We start from the raw sequence: 16,593 nt of genomic DNA on the forward strand, positions 1-16,593 counted from the left end.
TGTGGGCTGTCTCTCTCTCTCTCTCTCTCTCTCTCTCTGAGTCTTTTCCCGCGGGACATTGCTGTGCTTGTATTTCTCCTTTCCTGTTTTGTGAGTTTTTCCCTTATAATAAATGTTTTTCCCTTATAATATAATAAATATAATTGTTTTATCCTTGGCTAGCCTGGTTATTTCAACATATTTCAACATTGGATGAATCAGGAATTTCTTGAGGGAAAACTAAAGTGCTTGCTACCTCCTAGAAAGATTCCAATGTTGTTTCAATCTTGGACTGGACAGGAAAGCCCCTTTTTTCTCTTGTACCACCATGGGCCAGGCCTGTTACAACTTTATGCACGAGATGGCTCATTCTGAACTCTGAAGACTACATATAATGCTGCAAGATATCGTGCTAGTGCCACCTTCATGATCACCTGGCAGAGCCCTCAGCCCTTGAGCTAGAGACCAGTGAGCTCCGAATCCCAAGCCCATAAGCCCAGCATCCCGAACCCATAGCCCTGTACTGTGATTCCCCACACCCTGGCCCCAGTAATTCTCTCTCTCTCTCTCTCTCTGGATCACCATCACCTACTTCGAGGAGTGGCACAGCCACTGACTGGAGATGTAATTGTGGAAGCTGACAGGTGAGGAGGTGGACATGGTGCCCTGCAAGACTGCAAAACTGTGCGTGTGCACAGGCTGTTGGTGACTAGTTAGTTACCCCATACAGTACAGCTGCAACCTGCCTTGCCCTAAGGATCTGTTGGAAGCTCCAGCATGTGAAGTCCCCCAATCCTACTCGTCCTGACCCCAAAACGGTTTTTGCCACTTTGATCCTAGGGTGTACCTTGACTTCAGGCAAGCAAGAGCTGTAGTTCTTGGCATTGCAGACCCTGGACAACTGCAGGGACTGTGCTTCATGGACGGCCCCTTACCACAGAGTTCTAGATGCACGCGTACTTTTTCTTTTCAGAACTCCTAGTGGTTGTGACTTCTCCAGCAGGAGTTCTCCCAGCTGCCCACTGGGGATACTGCCCCACCCCTGAGCAATGAGCCTGTTAACCACTCACCATCCGGCAGCTGTCCTCCACAGGGCCATATTGCTGTGCCATATCCGAGGTTCTTGAGCCCTTTTGTGTGTGAGGGGGGGTTGCTTTGTTTTTGCCTTGGCCTGGGCACTGGGGAGCAGGTGTCTACCCAGGTTCTGCTACGTGCTTCTCAAGATATCCACAGCACTTTGGGAAAACTCTATTTTCCTGTAAAGGGCATTTGCACATGGGGACCCTGGGCCACCCAGGACCCTCTGGGCCTTCCTTCCCCATCAAAGAACCTGGGCACATTTGCATGATTCTTCCCCCTTTACATTTCTGAGGAATTTTTCACACACCTCTCTTCGCACCTGTTTTAAAATTTTCTTTTTCTATTTATTTGCATGTTAAAATTAAATATTGATGCCCAATCTCAGGGTCCACCCAATATTCCCTACAAGAGTCCTGGCCAGTTCTCTTCCATGGCTGAGTTTCAAGTGGCTTCAGCAGCACAGTCCAAAATCATTTCCTGTAGGCAGATTTTTCTGTCCCTAATGACAGTTCTCAAGTCAGGACATGGAAACTAATATAACTTAAATTAACCCATTTCTGATCCTCTACCTGTTGCCACTTGACTCATGGAATTTACCTGTTCTCCTGCATGTCTTGCTTCCTGTCCGTCTGGTTGGTGACTCCACCTTTCTTCTTCTCAGTGTCTTCTGTGTCTGACTGTGACTATACCTTCTGCCTATCTAGTGGTTGTTTAGCTTTTTATGCAGTCAATAAGAAGGTGCCTTGGAAAAGACACATTACATAGTGTACAAAAAGATTATTCCACAACACTTGCACAGAGGGGCAGAAACTGCCCAAAGTGACAGCAGCTTCCCTGACCTGGGACTGCTTTCTAGAATATTCTTCTCTAATTATCTTTTCCCATCCAATAGAGGCATCTTCTTTTCACATTTTGGTTTTGTATATACAAACCAGTTTGAGGGTGTAGATGGCACAATGATTAAAGGCACTGACAACCTGAGTTTGAGTCCCCAGGCCCCACCCACATAATGGAAGGAGAGAACCAAGTCATATGCACTGTGGTTCATGGACCAACATACAAAACGACTTAAATTGTAACAAATTAGTTTTTAAAAAAATTGTATGGTTAGCCTGTCCAGTGATGGTACCTACCTCAGCACCCAGAAGGCAGAGGCATGTAGATGTCTGTGAGTTGGAGGCCTGCCTGGTCTATATAAGCCAGTTCCAGGACAGCCAGAGCTGTACAATGAGGCCCTGTCTCAAAAATCCAACGTAGCAAAACCCACCAATTCGACAACCAACTGTTTGCCTCTCAGGCTGTCCAGCCCTGACCCCACCAGAACACCCTCCCTGCTTCGTGGTACTTGCTTTCACTGTGCCACCTGGCGTGTCTCTAAGACAGCCAACCCTCCACACCCTGCCCCTGCCCCCAGGTGACACTCCTCATTATCCACTCAGGAGCTGCTTCCCAGGGCTCCCTCTCTGTGCCCTTACCCTGGACTGCTATGGCCATGGCTATCCCTGATACACCACAGAAGCAGCTAATGGCCAAGGATGAGTGTTGCTTTGTCTACTGCCTGGATATCAGGCTGAGCAGAGAAGATGCCCTGAAGTGGTTGGGGAAGTCTTCATGGAATTCATGGCAGGGAACTTTTAGTGACCCGCAGCTGCTGACACCAAAACCTCACAGCACAGCCACATCCTGCCAGAGCCTATGGTTCTCTCCATGCTGTAAGGACTATCATGACTCATCACTCTCTACTGTGGTGGGAATTCATGAAACAGTGGCAGCAGACTACCCCTGGTAAACAGGGGGGTCTCCCTGGTCCACATTTATCATGCAGGGTGGAGGTTCTATGGGGCCCTCAGAATCATCTTATGCTGTAAGACCTGGCATGCTCCTGTCCTCACCCATGGAGTTTGGGACAATAGGGTGGGTGTTCAACCTTGCAGAAGAAATTGGGGGGGTCTCACATGGCCTCATGAGTGTCAACTCTGTATCATGCAATGTTTGCATTACCACACACTCATGTGGTCCCTGAGAATGAGTCAGAAGGTGGAGGTGCCCTCAAGATGTGATGATAGCCGGAGCAGGAAGTTGATGTTAGGCTGTGCTACACAGCAAGACCTGTTCCCCCCAATTCAATTGTGATAAATACACATTTAACTATCACCTACTTGTTAAAGGAACCCTTCAGTGTCATCAAAACATTCATATTCACCTGGGTGGTGGTGGTGAAAGCCTTTAATCCTAGTACTCAGGAGACAGAGTCAGGCGGATCTCTGAGTTCTAGGCCAACCTGGTCAATATCATGAGTTACAGTTCAGCCAATGCTACAGAGAGGGAAGAAAAACATTCATATTGGGCTGGAGAGATGGAGCCGTGATTAAGAGCACTGACTGATCTTCCAGAGGACCCAGTTTCAACACTCAGCGTGCACATGGCAGCTAACAACTGTCAATAACTACAAGACCCACTCACAGTCATACACGCAGGCAAAATACAAAAACACATAAATTAAATGTAAATAAATTATTTTTTAAAATTATTCATATTGAGGGGATAGAGAGAAAGCTCAGTGGTTAAGAGCAATGGCTGCTCTTGCAGAGGAGCCAGGTTTCCAGAACCTACATGGAGTCTCATATACATTTAATGCCATTTCCAGGGGATCCAACTTTCTCTTCTGCTTTCTATGGATACTAAGGAAACATGATGTCCACATTCAGGCTCTCTCTCTCCCCCCCTTCCTCTCTCTCTCTCTCTCTCTCTCTCTCTCTCTCTCTCTCTCTCTCTGTTCATAGTGGGCCAGAAATGTGGTTTGTCAGGTAAAGGTGTTTGCCAAAGAAGCTAGTACTTAAGTTCAATGTCCAGTATCCACGTAGTGGAATCAGAACCAACTGACTCCCACAAGTCCTCTGACCTCCACACTCATATTTGTTCGCACACACTCCACACACAAAACAATGTAACATTAACTTAAAAGCTCAAGCTATCTTGGACTGCATGCTGAGTTCTAGTCCAGTCTAATATATGTATGGACATATATGTCTAACCATCACTATGATCTCTCTTCAGAGTTCTTCCAACTTGTACAAACACCCCCAACTCCTCGTCAGCTATTACCCACAGTCTGTTGCAGAATATTTATTTATACTGTGTGAAAATGTGTCACCGTGGCTGGTTTAATATAGAGCTGAATGGCCAATAGCTAGCCTGGAAGAGGTTAGGTGAGACTTCTGGGGACAGAGAGGGAAGAGGAAAGATGAGGTTGCTAGCCATAGGTGGATAAAATAGCATAAGCAGTTTAGAAAGATGTGGCAACTAGAAACATGACTGTTGTGATCTAGCTGCCCTCACTCCCCCTGACTGACAGCAGAACTTCCTTGTGGTCTGTAATTGACAAGGATGTTTGTGTTCTTTCTGGCTGGTGATTTGCCACAGAAGCAGTAGAGGTATAAAAGGCTTTAGCTGGGGCAAAATAAATGTTGCTGTTCTTCCACCTGAAAAGAAGCCTCCTTGTCTCAATCCTGGCAACCCCTGCCAGGCTTGGCATCCAGGCTGCACTGGCTGCAGCAAAGTGGAGGCTCCACGGAGATCTGGAAAGTGGGGATTTGTGAACGGGATTGCTCCATCCACCAGCTAAATCAAGGAGTGCATTGGGGAAGGTAAGGTGGTTTTTTTTTTTCTTCATCCCCAGAGATACTCAGAGGGACATCTTCCAAAAGACTAGCAAGTATAAAGAAGAGGCGGGAGGGTGAACTGAAGGCCTCAAAAAGCAACTGAAACTCTTAAAGCAACAAGGCATGGAAGTAACAATGAAGACAGCCATAGATTTTCTACAAACAATAGCTCAAGTTAGCCCCTGGTTTATTATGGGAGGGGGTTTAAATGTTCCAGACTAGAACAAGCCAAGTCAGACTAAAAGGAGTATGTGTTTTTCATCCCCAGAGATGCCCAAATTCCCTAAAAGATTGTTAAAGTGGGGCCCCTTCAGTGGTTCTGGAGCAGGTGCAGTAAGCCTGCTTCCCTGAGTTTTGCTCCCCTCCATGCAGCAGTTTGGATCCAGAGAGCGCACGTCTGGGACCAGAAGGCAGCTGGAGCAGAGCTCTCATAGGTGGCTGTGGTGAAAGTCATGATGCCATGACCCAGTCAGTGCCCGGCCTGGGGATGCTGCAGCAGTGTCAGGAGTATCAACAAATATGACAACAAGTGCTGGATTATAGAAGATTGGCAGAAGCAATATACCTTGGAATATTGCTACCTCTGCCACTGCAGATACTGCTGCTATTATTGCTCTTTAGATTGTGAACCAGCTGGCTGAAAGAGTCAGCAATGCTTTGGACATTCAAAATGACAAGTGGCTCTGGTTCAGGAGTAAGTGGACTATCTTTAGACTTTCAACAGTTAGTCATATTGTGTGCATTACTCCTGGCACTGTATTGCAGGCTTCTGCTACTGTTATGGAACTCAAACTCAAACATCATATGAGAGGGGTCTGTTAATTTTATCACCCAGTTAGTGCATGCTAGATGATTGCAGCACTGGTCTGGCTCATTGGTGCTGTCAGTCCTGGGGATACTTGGTGTAGGGCTGTGTCTGGGTAGCCACGGATGGGCAATACTTTAGGAGCAGGATGCCACCTAAGACAGGGACTACTAGAGGGCTATTCCCCAGGTATTATAAAATAAAATGGGGGGAGTTATTGTGATCCAGCTGCCCTCACTCCCCCTGACTGACAGCAGAACTTCCTTGTAGTCTGTAATTGACAAGGATCTTTGTGTTCTTTCTGGCCACTGGGTCAGCGTAGAGGTATAAAAGGTTGCTGGGCAAAATAAAGGTTGCTGTTCTTCCACCTGAAAAAAAGCACCCCCTGCCAGTCTTGGCATCCAGGCTGCACTGGCTGCACCACATGACAGAGTGTAGATTAAAGTAAATGGGTTAAGTTATAAGAGCTAGAGGGATAAGCCTAAGATAAGGCTAAGCTTTCATAATAATAAGTCTCAGGGTCATTGTTTGGGAGCTGGTGTATGTAAAAAGACTTGCTACAACTGTCCTACTGTTTGTCTTCACCAATGACCTTGGTGTCTCCAGTATCTCATACATAAGAAATCCCACAGTCTCTGTGATGGGCTTATCTCACTCAATATGAAGGCATTAATGTGTTCATCTATGCGGTAGATGTGCCTGAATGTCCTTTCTTGATTAGGGCTGGAACCTGGGACCATCCTGTACCTGAGTTGGCATGGTGATACTCATAGGCATCCCTGCTCCTTCCCTTCCATGTCACAAAGCTATTCCCATAGACACTGTTGATGGGCACCTCTCCTCTCCATCCACTCCTCCTCAACTCCCACCCCAGTCACAAGCATTGAGGTCCAGACATCTTAGTGTGTATGTGGCTCTGGCCTCAACTCCAGACACGGAAGCCTTGATTGAGTGTAAATGGCTCACAGTTTTGACACATAATTACCAAATCTCCAGGCCCTGGCTGTCCCCATGAAGTCTGTTTCTCTCACATACTGTGGGCTGCTCATTCCAGGCCTTGGTTTCTTTTCCCCATGAAGGGACTAAGCCTGAGGACCTGCTGACACACATCCTGCTAGATTAGGGCTTGCGAAGCAGGAAATAGCCATGTAAGTCTCATCATCCATCTCAAATTGGAATTATGTTTCCAAATTTTGGCTACCAGTTCTGGATTCTACTGTTCCCAGAATCCAGTACACACTCTGAGGCTAGCCCTGCCACACAAGGACAGAGTGATGAAGGGTCCTTGAAGGCAGAATTTTTTTTTACATTGTAACCTGACTATGTAACCTAGGGTGTTTAGCATGTGATGTGGCCCTGAGCTATATCCCCTCAGATGTGTATGTATACTTGCTGTTCTGAACCTCTGTTTCTTTCTCTTTTTTTTGGTCTTCTCCACACCTCTTTCCAGAAAGCTTTCTGTGTGTGCATGTATAGGAGAGGTCTATGTTATGTCTTCCTCTAGCACTCTCTACCTTATTTTTGAGACAGAATCCCTCTCTGAATCTGGAGCTCATTGATGGGCTATACACACTGAACAGGGAGCCCCAAGGACCGTCCTGTCTCCACTTGCCAGCTGGGGTTTCCAGATGTGCCCTGTCATGCTCAGCTTTTATACTTACGTGCTGGGGACTTGAACTCAGATTTCTATGCTTGCACAGTTTCTTCTCCATAGGAACCCTCTCTCCACCATTTTTTTTCTTTTTTTTTTTTTGAGGGGGTTCAAGACAGGCTTCTCTGTTTAACAGCCCTGGTTGTTCTGTAACTAGTTCTTTTAGACCAGACTTGCCTTGAATTTACAAAGATCTACCTGTCTCTGCCTTCCAAGTGCTGGGATTAAAGGCATGTGCCTCCACTGCTTGGTTCTCCCTACCATTTTTTTGTGGGTTGTATATCACTACATAGCCCTGACTGTTCTAGGAATTGTAGTCCTCCTTCCTCAGTCTCCAAGTGCTTTGGTGACAGGCACTACCTCTTCTGAACAGTGGGTCTTCACTGAGCAGTGCCTGTGAAAACTCCCTAGTGTCTAGGATTCCAAGGCAGCTCACAGGCCTTCTGCCTCCTGGCCACCTCACTCAGAAGTCACATTTGGAGTTTTGAGGGCCAGTGACCAGTGCTCCAAGGATCCCCTGTTGTGGGATATTTTACTTCTTTGGCTTTTTTGGGGGGGCAGCTTCTAAATAAATCACACCCAGAAGAGGATTATTTTTAGTTATGAATGCCCAGGTTTAGTTTGGCTTGTGTCTAGTCATTTTTTAAAAATCTTATGTTACCCCATAACCTTTTGCCACTGGGCTTTTCTTTTTATCTATTTCTGTATACCTTTCATTCCTTCTTTCCCCATGGCTTGTTGTGTAGCTGGATGGCTGGCTTGTTCTCCTTTCACCTTTTATACTTTCCGCCTGAAAGCCCTGCCTTATCTTGCTTCTGTCTTGGTATTGGCCATTCAGCTCTTTATTAGACCATCAGGTGTTTCATGTAAAACAACAACAATAACAAAAATCTACCAGTCACAGAGAAGTAGTGGGTGGCTTCAGAAAGGGCTAAGAGCCCATGGCAGGGTGATGTGGAGGGCTGGACCCTGCCCAAACAGGGTTTTTTTCTTTTTACTAGGCAGCAGGAGATGGCCTCTTGGTTCACAAATGTTTCCTGGGCTGGGAGGTGCTAGGGGTAGGAGTAGAGCTGAAGCCAGGATACTCTTCTCCATTGTTGTCCCCAATGTTGTGAGGCATCTTGGGGAGACAGAAAGACCTGGGTAGGATACTCAGACCTCCCAAGCACACACAGGAACCTCCCATACACTCCAGGGTGAGCAAGCTGACCCTAGTGGATCTGTGGGTGTGGGATCTCTGCTGTAGGGTTATCTCTTCAAGGTATAGCCTTCTCTTTGTCAAAGTTCCAGAAGCCGGGGTAGCATTGACAGGACAGGAAGTCCCAGGCTGCAGCTCAGAATGAGGTCTAATGAAGGCAGCATGTTCTGGCTACTATTGTGTCCACTGATGCAGGGATAGAAGGCACCCAGACCACCAGTGTCTAGGATAATGGGAAGAGTACCAGGCAAGGCCATGGTGAGTGACTGTTCCTTGAAGGGGTGAATCTGAAATGAAGCTATATCTGGGCAGGCTTACAACCTTAGGTCCCTAAACCCTGAGCCTTTGGGGGCCTGGGAATATCTTTCCATTTATCAGTCCAGGGTTCTTGAATGCTGGAGTGGGCATACTGAGTCCCCCACAGTGTCTGAAACTCAAAAAGTCACCCTCCCAGAATCATGTGTCCCCAAAGGCAGGGTATGTGGAGGCCCATGAAGTGGCTCTGCTCCATCCTGACAAAAGGTCAGAGAGTTCAAGCATATTTTTGCTCCTTCAAGGTCAAACAACAGGATGTTTGGCCTCAGGTAAAGTTGTTCTATATGTTGCCCAAATAACAGGATGTTTTGTCTAAGGTGTTGCTAATGGATGTTTTGCTCCAAATAGCAAGATGTTTGACCTAGGGCATTGCTGTTAGATGTTTTGAATATTAATAAAGTAATCAGTCTTATTTGTTCTTTATATAATGATTAAAAAACAAACAAACAGTCTTTTGCCTACCCCTTTGGCTTGGGGTATAAAAGGGCTATGAAAAAATAAGAGGCAGATTCAGTATTCATTGGAATGATCTCCTGACTCTGTCTTCAGTCTTTTGTCCGTTTCTTTCCTCAATCCACATTGGACTTTTCAGGAACATATGGACGAGTCGGCTGGCCCAAGACGAATGGCACTGGATGTTGCTGGGGTTTGAGAACAGGAGTAAAGTGATGGACACCACAAATTAAAAGTGAGTGCTCAGATAAAAATAAAGGACGGTGTGGTGAGTGGCTCAAGAGTAAAGCTGTAAATATAGAGCAACGGCTTTTATATTCTTGTTGCATTTTTATGTATGGGTTGTATGTTTTGTTCATATAACCAGAGATGTCATTGTAAATATATCTGCATTTATAAATAATATTTCTGTCATTGACCTTGTGTGTTGGCTACAGTGTAAATGTTTTTGATATGCCCAAATTATATATGTCTATGGTTATTGTATGGGCAGCAACTTCTCAAGGTCACAGATGTTTTATAACTTGCTATGGTGAGGTCTACAAACTCTGTTTAAAGCTCTAAGACTGTTTGTTGCATAGCTTATGTAGAGAAGGACAGGGACAAAGAGACTGATCTGCTTTTGGGGATGACTCTTAGAGCACGCATGAGCCCTGCCCCCTGGGATACCAGTTGTGCTGATGGACAAACAAACCTCACCCATAGTTCCAGCTCCCACCTCCGCGCTGGCAGTCTGCCTAAGGTGGACACGGTGGTGAGACCAGAGCAGGAGCCAAAGCCCAGGACTGAAGCAGAGTGACCCTAGTGGGGCACAGCCAGTATCCAGGATCCAGGTCTGGTGGGGGATTTTGCATGTAGAGTGGGCCAGTTCTACCTGCCCTGCACATGTGTTTACTCCTCAGTGGGTCTTTGCTTAGCCCCTCAACACACATGTGACAGTGTCCCAAGGAGCCTGAGCAAGCAGCAGGTCTATGTGGAGCAGGAGCCAAGGGGAACATGGCATCTCAGAGAGGGTTTCACCCCAACATCACTGGTGTGGAGGCTGAGAATCTCCTTCTAACCAGAGGAGTTGATGGCAGCTTTTTGACAAGGCCTAGTGAGAGTAACCCTGGAGATTTTACTGTGTCTGTTAGAAGAAATGGAGCGGTCTATCACATCAAGGTTCAGAACACTGGGGACTACTATGACCTCTATGGTGGGAAGAAGTTTGCCACCTTGGCGGAACTCCTCCAGTACTACATGGAACATCACGAGCAGCTAAAAGAAAAGAGTGGAGATGTTGTTGAGCTCAAGTACCCACTGAATTGTGCAGACCCAACCTCTGAAAGGTGGTTCCATGGTCCCTTGTCTGGTAAAGAAGCAGAGAAACTGCTAATGGAGAAGGGTAAGCATGGCAGCTTTCTTGTTCGAGGCAGCCAGAGATACCCTGGAGACTTTGTTCTCTCTGTCGTCACAGGTGATGACAAATGGAAGAGCAATGATGGCAAGTCCAAAGTGAGCCACGTTATGATCCGATGTCAGGAACGGAAATATGATGTTGGTGGAGGAGAGTATTTTGACTCTTTGAGAGACCTGGTGGAGCACTACAAGAAGAACCCCATTGTGGCGACACTTGGCATAGTCCTGCAGCTCAAGCAGCCTCTCAACACAACTCGTATTAATGCTGCTGAAATTGAAAGCAGGGTTCGAGAGCTAAGCAAGGTAGCTGAGACCACAGGTATGGTCAAACAGGGCTTTTGGGAAGAATTTGAGACACTACAGAAACAGGAATACAAATTTCTCTATAGCCAAAAAGAAGGTCGGAGACAAGAAAATAAAAACAAAAATAGATACAAAAACATCTTGCCATTCGATCACACTAGGGTTGTCCTGCACGATGGCGATCCCAATGAGCCCATTTCTGATTACATCAATGCAAACATCATCATGCCTGAATTTGAAGCCAAGTGCCACAATTCAAAACCCAAAAAGAGCTACATTGCCACTCAAGGCTGCCTGCAGAACACGGTGAATGATTTCTGGAGGATGGTGTTCCAGGAGAACTCTCGAGTCATCAGCATGACCACAAAGGAGGTGGAGAGAGGGAAGAGCAAATGTGTGAAGTACTGGCCTGATGAGTATGCACTCAAAGACTATGGGGTCATACGTGTTAGGAACATCAAAGAAAGTGCTGCTCCTAACTACACCTTAAGAGAACTCAAGCTCTCCAAGGTTGGACAAGGAAATACGGAGAGAACTGTCTGGCATTACCACTTTCAGACATGGCCCGACCATGGTGTGCCCAGTGACCCTGGAGGTGTGCTGGACTTCCTGCAGGAGGTCCACCACAAGCAGGAGAGCATCATGGATGCAGGCCCTGTTGTAGTTCACTGCAATACTGGAATTGGCAGGACGGGAACATTCATTGTGATTGATATCCTTATTGACATCATTAGAGAGAAAGGTGTTGATCATGACATCGATGTTTCTAAAACCATTCAGATGGTGCGGTCCCAGAGGCCAGGAATGGTCCAGAAAGAGGCACAGTACCGGTTCATCTACATGGCTGTCCAGCATTACATCCAGAGGCTGCAGCACAGGATCAAGGAGGAACATAAAAGCAAAAGGAAAGGACACAAATATATCAACAGTAAGAATTTCCTGGTGAACCAGATAACCAGTGACCAGAACCTCATGCCACATTGCACTCAAACACCATTCAGTGCAGAAGTAAGGGAGGTTCTGGGCTTGGAACATAGATCATTACCATGTCCCACGAGCATCAGAAGTTTCCCAAGAACCCTGGATGACTCTAAGAAGGATGATAATGACGACAGTGGGCATAGCTCCCAGAGGAGGGACAGTATCTCCAACAGGGTTTTCTATAAAGAGTTCCAGGCACTGGAAAGACGTGTTGACTGTGTGGAGCACTCCATAGGCAGCATCATGTCCAAGATTGATGCTGTGGTTGTCAAGCTTAAGACCATGGAAAATGTATATAAACAGTCGAGGTAGATGTTAGGTACTATTCTGTTTTGGCAGTTATATTCTCCATTTGCAGGAGAAATCATCCATCTACAAATTGAGTTAGCCCTAAGATAATCCCCTGGCCACTCATGACCAGCATAATTGAGGTGAGCTGAGTTAACTTTTAAATGATGGGATGTACGTGGCTTTTGACATATGGGTTTTACATTGTCCCATAGCCTTCCCTGCTATGTGAAAGTGGCAGTATCGGGAATGCAGAGCTTTGGTAAACACTATCCACAAGTACCAGAGAGAGACAGTGGACTGAATACAAACACTAGTTTAACTCAAGAAACCCTGTTAATGGACATTGTAAAGAAAAGCAATTATCTAAGTTTCATCTCAAAATTTTAAAAATTCCTTTGTTATTGCCTAATTCTTGTTGCTTCTTACTATAAGGAGGAGTTCAGATACCAGGTTTTGCCACAGTCTTACAAGTCCATCTCTGGCTGTGCTCTCAAGGAGATTTATTTACTTATTTTTTTCATTTTTATTTTTTCCTGGAATAAAGTTTGCTTCTGGTTTACTAGACTTCAGTGGTTTTTTTGTACAACCCCCTGTGGACCTAACATTTTGGTGACCCATACAGGGAAGCACAAACTTGGTTCTGGGGGGAGGCACCCCAGTCTCTGGTCTCTGGTAAACTTTATTATTACTGTTTTTACCAATTGATAGGTTTCTGGTTTTATCTTGTATCTGGTGTCTGGACAATCCAGGGATTCAAGAAGATCTAGTAGACATGCTTCTAATCTCAGAGCCTAAGGGAAATGGGGGATGCTCCAATTCCTCCTCTGGCCATTGGGTCCTTTGTTTATGACCCTTTAGGACTGATAAGGGCTCATTGTGACCCAACATGCAGCAATGTCTTGTCAATTCTGTTTAATTGTCATATCATGTTAACAATTGTCTACTGTCAGGCTCATGTGGTGACTGTTAGTAAATTCTTTTTTTTTTTGGGGGGGGGAGATTTTTGAGACAGGGTTTCTCCGTAGCTTTTAGTTCCTGTCCTGGAACTAGCTCTTGTAGACCAGGCTGGCCTCGAACTCACAGAGATCCGCCTGCCTCTGCCTCCCGAGTGCTGGGATTAAAGGCTTGCACCACCACCGCCCGGCGACTGTTAGTAAATTCATGTCTACCCTGGGCTAAGGTACTGTAGTCCCAGGCTGGCTTGTCAAGGATAAGTCAGGAGGACAGAGGCAAGTAGAGGCACCTGCAAGGCCAGGTACCAATATGGCCACTATCAGCCACTTGTCCCAGAAAATAACTGGTTTTGGTTTCACAAAATGACACGTGTTCCAAAGCTGCACAGCGGGAAGCACGAGAGTAGAGCGGCAGTGGGACCAGAGCCATCAGGAAAGCAGGAACTGGTGCAGAGGCCATAGAGGGGTGCTGCATACTGGCTTGCTTTCTCTGTGATGATTCTAGTTTCTGTCAAGTTCACATAAAACTAGTCAGTATACCCCTAGTAAAGTTTGTCTGGTTGACTGCTGAGATCTTGCTTTCCCCACCTTTTTATTCTTTAAATCAGCAGAAGAAAAAATATTCATTCCTGTAACTGTCTAGCCTGTCCCAGCATAGACCAGCAAGACCCAACTACATCACAGCCTCACCCATGGCCCCTCTTTTCCCACCACTCTACAGACCCTCCCTTGTCCCCTTTTCCTCACCTCCTAGGCCCAGCACTTCAGTCTCTGATGGAGACTGTCCTGGGAAGAACAGAACCCCCTCCTCTGGGAGACCATCTGGCCCCATTATGCTTAACCCCAGGATGGTCCCCGGGCTCTGGACTGCCCCAGCTCTACAGACATGGCCTGCTGCTCCCCTTCACCTGTACCTCACTTCCCAGCTCTGCTTCATATAAGCACTAAAAGATCTCTGCCACCTTTGTCTGTTCTCCTTTGCTCCTTGTCTGCCCTTCAGATGCTCTGCTGCACCCTCTGATCACAGCAGGACCCCAACATGTCCCTTCTCCTGAACCCAGAAACCCACAGCAGCCCAGGTCATGGGGCCACAAGCAGCTTGGGCTAAAAACTCGGGGCTCCTTCCTCCTTAAATGGTCAATTCAGGCTGAGACAGGCTGGCCTGCTGCTGGGTCTTTCTGCCCCTAGGCCTCAGTGTCTCTGAGCATTCCTGGGCCCTGTTCCTCACTGCAAACCAGCAGCAGCTGCTGCCTTCCTAGCCTTTCCTCTTCAGTCACAGCTGCCCCATTGGAGCAGCTTGGGTATCACTGGGTTTCTGGTGTACCATGTGGCTTTCCTCCCAGGACTAGGGATGTCTGCATGCTTGGCTTGTGGCTGTAGCTGGACACGGAGGTAGCACCTGACTGTGTTGCACAGGCTGACTTCACACTGTTCAGGAGAAGCTTCTGCACCTCAATTGCTGGGATGACATGTGTGCTGCCATGCTGGCTAGAAAGTAGGTTCAGTCAAAGATGGGGATGTGAGGTCCTGGGACTTCAACAGCAGGGATGACAAAGTTGAGTGCCAAGACATCTTGGACAATGTCTCCACGAAGACTCTGTCACCCTCAGGACATGGCTATGTTAATAAAACTAGGCAGTAAACAAACCTGTCAGAGGTTACAAACAAGAGCTGGGACCACTCAGTGGCAAGGTGCTCACTTGGCATTGTGAGGGCCCAAGATCTATCCCTGCCATCAGAAAACAAACATCTGCTTGTGATGGCTTAGCATATGTGAGGGCCTGGGCTCCATCCTCAGGACTAAACCCCAACACCACAAAATGATCACTGTCAACATTGTGTTACTGAGTACAATTTTCATGACCCTTATCGTGTAAGGAAAGAAGCAACTCTCCCAAGTTGTCTTTGACCCCTACATGCTCCTACCCCCTCCACACACACAGAAAGTGTAGTTAAGAAAAACAAGAAGCAGGGCAGTTGCTGGTGCACCCCTTTTAAAGCACATGGGAGGCAGAGGCAGGTGAATCTCTGAGTTTGAGGCCAGCCCAGTCTACAGAGCGAGTTCTGGGACACCCAGTGCTGCACAGAAATCCTATTTCACAAACAAAACAAAACAAATTGGGTCTGAGGAGCACTTGCTGCTCTTCCAGGATATCTGAGTTTGTTTCCCAGGATCCACACTGGGAGGCTCACCAGGTTTCCTGGTGGAAATTCTATATGTGTCCCTGTGCCGCTGGCACCTGTCCACCATAGGGACTGCAGCTTTCTATGCAGATCTGACCTCCAGAGCAGCACCTTCAAGGGGCTTGTCCTGCATCTACTCAAAGGTGAGTTTTTAAGGGCCCTACCTGCCAGGAGGGAGTACCACTTAGAATAGAGACTGGAGGAGGGTGTTCTTTGCATAGAGAGTGCAAGGTAAGGCCAGAGGTCCTACTTAGTATCTCTGGCCGAGGGGTGATTTGAGTGTACATGGCTTCAAAACATCCCTCTAATGCCCAGCGGGTCCGAGTGTACCCAAGCCTGGAGTACTACACAGCAGAAAAACATAATGACATTTTGAATTTTGGAGAAAAATGGATGGAGCTAGAAAACATTATTTTGAGTGAGGTAACAGACCCAGAAAGACAATTATTGCATGTACTCTCTCATAGGTGGTTTTTAAACATAAAGCAAAGAAAACCAGCCTGCAAACCACAACCCCAGAGAACTTAGACAACAATGAAGACTCTAAGAGAGACTTGCATAGATATAATCTACATGGGAAGTATAAAGTATAAAAAGACAAGATCTCCTGAGTAAATTGGGAGCATGGGGACCTTGGAGGAGGGCTGAAGGGAGGAGAAGTGAGGCAGGGAAGGGAGCAGAGAAAATGTAGAGCTCAATAAAAAATCAGTAAAATAAATAAAAAATAACTGGGGCAGAATTGGGGACACAGAGGTCAAGGCTTGGAATGAGGGGAGTCTATTATGTTTCCTGTGAAGAGGGGGCTGACTCCAGCCAAACACAGAAAGCAATGACAAGGATTAACCCATGATGACAAGAGCAGAGACCCCATAGCTCTGCTCTTTGGGACACTTGCTGTGGCTCCTGCTTTTGTTTGTCTCAACTGACTTTTCCAGTCAACTACCAGGAGACAGTCCTTATTTATTCCTATCTTCTTAAACTTAACGCAGCTCATATCTGTTGTTATCGTTAATCAAGAATGGTGTGTGGTGGGGTGGATGTGTTGGTCTCTCAGTTTGCAGAGAGATGCTTCAGTTTTGTAAGTAGAGCTATGGGTTATAAAGCGGAGTAACCCGCATTAATAGTTAATCCTTAAGTTGCTGAGAAAGCTGCTGACAGTCCGCTCTCATTCTCCTAGGCTTACAACTTTATATTTCTTTACTTCTATGTTCTTATTTTTGGAATCTACATTTTTATATTTTTATTCTTGGATTATATGTTATATATGTTCAAGCTACACTCAATTTCTCAGACCAATTCCTGTTGCCTATGAGTCAAGACATGAGAATGCTCAGCTCCTT

At 46.4% G+C, this 16,593-nt stretch overlaps 1 pseudogene; it reads left to right on the top strand.

Annotated features, from left to right (window-relative positions):
• The first annotated feature begins 10,139 nt into the window (after nucleotides 1-10,139).
• LOC142842155 (tyrosine-protein phosphatase non-receptor type 11 pseudogene) lies at nucleotides 10,140-12,137 on the top strand (annotated as a pseudogene).
• The last annotated feature ends 4,456 nt before the right edge of the window (nucleotides 12,138-16,593 follow it).

The sequence above is a fragment of the Microtus pennsylvanicus genome, unplaced genomic scaffold (genome assembly GCF_037038515.1).
Source record: "Microtus pennsylvanicus isolate mMicPen1 unplaced genomic scaffold, mMicPen1.hap1 Scaffold_148, whole genome shotgun sequence".
Taxonomy (NCBI): domain Eukaryota; kingdom Metazoa; phylum Chordata; class Mammalia; order Rodentia; family Cricetidae; genus Microtus; species Microtus pennsylvanicus.